We start from the raw sequence: 6,000 nt of genomic DNA, 5'->3' as shown, positions 1-6,000 counted from the left end.
CTCTCTTCACTTAGCTGCCCATTATGACTTGAATCATGCACTTGTGACTTGGCACAGCTACAGAGCCCCATGTATTGAAATAAAGTGATACTTAAATGAAAGAGCCAAATCTGGACTCACTACCATATCACACCTACAGAAGGAAGTAGCTTACCCTATCCTTAATTCTTTGCCAAATGCAATGGTGTCAGAGGAGATCACACCTCTCTCAGATCCACTGGCAACCTGGGATCCCCTTGAGAAAAATTTGGTGATTAGAAAAGCGAGTCCATGTGCTTTACAGATGGCATCACTACCATTACATGTGATGGTGCCTGCTGGAGAGTTGCTGCTATTCATCCCATAAGTGGGACATCAGTGATCAAGTACAGGAACCAAGGCTCAGCACAACTGGTCAAACTTTAGGCAATTATATTAGCACTAGAGGATGCCTTGGTCAACAATAAGCCCTACCTGTTCATTATTAGGAGATTCTTCAGCCATTGTCAATTGTTGACCCATCTGGCTTGAGCAATGACAACAAGAAAAATTTCTCGTCCAAAGTTTCCCACTTGGGGTTAAAGAACTCTGCAAATTTCTTGCATCACAGATACCCAAAATATAATTCAGGGTCACATATTCTCTCTTTCCCTCTGTCTATATATATATGTGAAAGTTGACCCAGGCTTCCATAACAAAATACTACAGGCTAGGTGGCTTAAACAATAGAAATTTACTTTTTTACAGTTCTGGAGACTTGAAGTCCAAGATCAAGGTGCCATCAAGTTTGTTTTTTGAGGAAGACTCTCTCCTCGGTGTGCAAATGACTACCTTCTCACTATGTCATCACATGCCCTTTTCTTTACTTTTTAAAACATAACTATCACTTCATGTAGTTAACATATTTGTATGTTTGGTGAAAACAGTAGCCAAGATATGGAAACAACCCAAGTATCTCTATCTCTTCAAAGATGAGTGGATAAAGAAAATGTAGTAGGTATATATATATATATATATATATATATATATATATATATATATAATGTAGTAGGTGTGTGTGTGTGTATATATATATATATATATAAAATGTAGTAGGTGTGTGTGTATATATATATATATATATATATATATATATATATATATTTAAATACAATACAATTAAATATTATTCACCCTTACAAGAAGGAAATCACATGGCCTTTTCTCTTGTATGTGTGTGCTTCTGGCGTATTTTCCTCTTCTTATAAGGACAAACGACCTATGTGATTAGGGCCCCACCCATATGAGCTCTTCTAACTTTAAATACTGTATCATTAAAGGACTTATCTCCAAATTCAGTCACTGTGTTGACTGTATTTGTATGTGTGTTGATTAGGTTTCAACATAAGAATTGGGGGGGGCACATAATTCAGTCCCTAAATACTATACTAAAGCCACTATACAAGGTTATACCAAAAATCTTCTTATCCCCTTTGACATTCCACACGTTATTGATAACGACCATGACACTCATTTCTCTTCTCAAAATACACAACACTAGGTTCTTGAACAAGGCATCCAATAGAACTTCCATCTTCCTTATTGGCTTCAGGCCACAAGCCCTGTAGAGTGCCATAAATAAATAAATTCAATTAAATAGAACATGACACATTTTGGTCAACAGTAAAATATCAAAGGTATACTGTAATAAGAAATATGAATACACTTTTTAATGTTTGACTACTGAGAACTTTCAGGCTCCAGACCTCACCATTCACCTCTTGACTCACATCTGGACAAGCAGATAAAAAAAGCCTGATTGTTCTGTGCCTTGGTGCCTATGGGAAAGCTCAAACCATGCAAATTCCTGGCCTATATGTGGAAACCCTCATTTGGTCCCCACCCCCTAAATTCAATAAAAACAATAGTTGCCCCTCCCTTCACTGAAGCCATTCTAGACCAGATTGGGTGTCTTTCATGCTCTCCTCAGAAAGGCCAATTGTATGAGTAATAAACCTATTTGTACCTGCTTGGTGTGTTTATTATGTTATCAATGTTGATATTCAAACCAATTTTAGGTGGCTGGAGGTTGACTCCACTATTACAGGCCACCACAAAACAGTAACTTGGATCTGTGTAAATAAAAGATGAACATCAGTGAAGGAACAAATGAAGGAAAAATGAAATCTTTAATTTTTTCGTATTTTTAATCTAAAAGAAAACTTTTAAAAAAATTAATAATAACAATGTATGGGTGATTATAGTAAATGGAAAAATAAAATGAATGACTACAATATCACAGAGGACAATAGAGAGAATGGGAATACTCTGTGGTAAAGTTACTGTATTCTATGTGAAGAGGTATATATACTGTTATTTGAAGGTGGATTTAAGTTGTTAAAACTATTTATTGTAAACGCTAATGCAACCACTAAACATGTTTTTAAAAGAAGTATAAATGACACACCAAAATAAGATACAATAGAATCATATAAAATGTTCAATTAAAAGCAGATAAGGCAGAGAAAAAAAACAAAGAATAAATGCGATGAATAAAATAAACAGATACAACATGGTTAGTTTTATCCTAACATTGTCAATAATCACTTTAAATTTGAATGGTCTAAACAAACTATTTAAAAGACAGAGGCTGTCAACTTGAACAAAAAAGAAAAAGAATCAACTATATTGTGTCTCAAAGAAATCCATTTTAAAGACAAAGACTCAGGTAGGTTAAAAGTAAAGGGATGAGAGATTGGTTCAAGATTGGTGGAGTAGAAGGAAGTGTGCTCACTCCCTCTTGTGAGAGCACCAGAATGACAACTAACTGCTGAACAATCATCGACAAGAAGACACTGGAACTCACCAAAAAAGATACCCCACATCCAAAGACAAAGGTGAAGCTGCAATGAGATGGTAGGAAGGGAGCAATCACAATAAAATCAAATCCCATAACTGGTGGGTGGGTGACTCACAAATTGGAGAACAATTATACCACAGATGTTCGCCCACTGGAGTGAAGGTTCTGAGCCCCACATCAGGCTTTCCAACCTGGGGGTCCAGCAATGGGAGGAGGAATTCCCAGAGAATCAGACTTTGAAAGCTATCAGGATTTGATTGCAGGGCTTCAACAGGACTGGGGAAACACAGACTCCACTTTTGGAGGGCACACGCAAAGTAGTGTGTGCATCAGGACCCAGGGGAAAAGAGCAGGGGCCTCATAGGAGACTGAACCACACCTACCTGCTAGTGTTAGAGGGTCTCCTGCAGAGGCAGGGGGTGGCTGTGGCACACCATGGGGACAAGGACACTGGCAGCAGAAGTTCTGGGAAGCACTCCTTGGCATGAGCCCTCCTGGAGTCTGCCATTAGCCCCACCAAAAAGCCTGCAGCCTCCAGTGCTGGGTTGCCTCAAGCCAAACAACCAACAGGGAGGGAACTCAGCCCCACACATCAGCAGAAAAGTGGAATAAAGTTTTACTGAGCTCTGCACACCAGAGCAACACCCAGCTCTACCCACCACCAGTCCTTCCCATCAGGAAGCTTGCACAAGCCTCTTAGAGAGCCTCATCCACTAGAGGGCAGACAGCAGAAGCAAGAAGAACTACAATCCTGCAGCCTGTGGAATGAAAACCACATTCTCAGAAAGAGAGACAAAATGAAAAAGCAGCAGACTATGTACCAGATGAAAGAACAAGATAAAACCCCAGAAAAACAACTGAATGAAGTGGAGATAGGCAAGCTTCCAGAAAACAAATTCAGAATAATGATAGTGAGGATGATCCAAGACCTCGGAAAAAGAATGGAGTCAAAGATCGAGAAGATGTAAGAAATGTTTAACAAAGACCTAGAAGAATTAAAGGACAAACACCTAGAAGAATTAAAGGACAAACACCTAGAAGAATTAAAGAAAAAACAGAGATGAACAATACAATAACTGAAATGGAAAACACACTAGAAGGAATCAATAGAAGAATAACTGAGGCAGAAAAACGGGTAAGTGACCTGGAAGGCAGAATGGTGAAACTCACTGCCACAGAACAGAATAAAGAAAAAAGAATGAAAAGATATGAAGACAATCCTAACAGACCTCTGGGACAAAATTAAACACACCAACATTCACATTAGAGGGTCCCAGAAAAAAAAGAGAGAGAGAAAGGACCTAAAAAAATACTTGAAGAGATTATAGTCGAAAATTTCCCTGACATGGGAAAGGAAATAGCCACCAAAGTCCAGGAAGTGCAGAGAGTCCCAGGGAGGATAAACCCAAGGAGAAACATGCCAAGACACATACTAATCAAATTGATAAAAATTAAAGGCAAAGAAAAGTTATTAAAAGCAACAAGGGAAAAATGACAAATAACATACAAGGGAACTCCCATAAGCTTAACAGCTGATTTCTCAGCAGAAACTTTACAAGCCAGAAGGGAGTGGAATGATATATTTAAAGTGATGAAAGGGAAGAACCTACAACCAAGATTACTCTACCCAGCAAGGATCTCATTCAGATTTGACAGAGAAATCAAAAGCTTACAGATAAGAAAAGCTAAGAGAATTCAACACCACCAAACCAGCTCTACAACAAATGCTAAAGGAACTTCTCTAAGTGGGAAACACAAGAGAAGAAAAGGACCTACAAAATCAAACCCTAAACAATTAACAAAATTGTAACAGTAACATACATATCAATAACTACCTTAAATGTGGATGGATTAAACACTCCAACAAACAAAAGACACAGACTGGCTGAATGGATACAACAACAAGATCCATATATATGCTGTCTACAAGAGACACACTTCTGACCTAGGGACATATACAGGCTGAAAGACAGGTGATGGAAAAAATTATTCCACACGAAAGGAAAACAAAAAGCTGGAGTAGCAATTCTCATATCAGACAAAATATACTTTAACATAAAGACTATTAAAAGAGACAAGGAAAGACACTACATAATGATCAAGGGATCAATTCAAGAAAAAGATATAACAATAGTAAATATTTATGCACCCAAGATAGGAGCCCCTCAATAAATAAGACATGTGCTAACAGCCATAAAAGGGGAAATCAACAGTACCACAATAATAGTGGGGGACTTTAACACTCTACTTACACCAATGGATATATCATCCAGACAGAAAATTACTAAGAAAACACAAGCCTTAGTTGACACGTTAGACCAGAGAGACTTAATTGATATTTATACGACATTACATCTGAAAACAGCATATTACATTTTCTTTTCAAATGAACAATGGAAAATTCTCCAGGATAGATCACATCTTGGGTCACAAAGCAAGCCTTGGTAAATTTAAGAAAATTGAAATCATATCAAGCATCTTTTCCAACCACAATGCTATGAGATTAGAAATAAATCACAGGGGAAAAAAACGTAAAAAACACAAACACATGGAGGCTAAACACTGCATTACTAAATAACCAAGAGATCACTGAAGAAATCAAAGAGGAAATCAAAAAATACCTAGAGGCAAATACAATGAAAACACGATGATCCAAGACTTATGGGATGTAGCAAAAGCAGTTCTAAGAGGGAAGTTTAGAACAATAAAATCGTACTTCAAGAAACAAGAAAAATCTCAAATAAACAATCTAACCTTCCACCTAAAGGAACTAGAGAAAGAAGAACAAACAAAACCCAAAGTTCGTAGAAGGAAAAAAATCATAAAGTTCAGAGCAGAAACAAATGAAATAGAGACAAAGAAAACAATAACAAAGATCCAAAAAACTGAAAGCTGGTTCTTTGAGAAGATAAACAAAATCAATAAAGTTAGAAATGAAAAAGAAGAAGTTACAATGGACACCACAGAAATACAAAGCATCATAAGAGACTACTACAAGCAACTCTATGCCAATAAAATGGACAACCTGGAACAAATGGACAAATTCTTAGAAAGGTATAACCTTCCAAGACTGAGGCAGGAAGAAATAGAAAATATGAACAGACAAATCACAAGTAATGAAATTGAAACTGTGATTAAAAATCTTCCCACAAACAAAAGTCCAGAACCAGATGGCTTCACAG

Source organism: Balaenoptera acutorostrata, chromosome X, assembly GCF_949987535.1.
Source record: "Balaenoptera acutorostrata chromosome X, mBalAcu1.1, whole genome shotgun sequence".
Lineage (NCBI taxonomy): Eukaryota > Metazoa > Chordata > Mammalia > Artiodactyla > Balaenopteridae > Balaenoptera > Balaenoptera acutorostrata.
Note: the sequence above shows the minus strand (reverse complement) of the source record.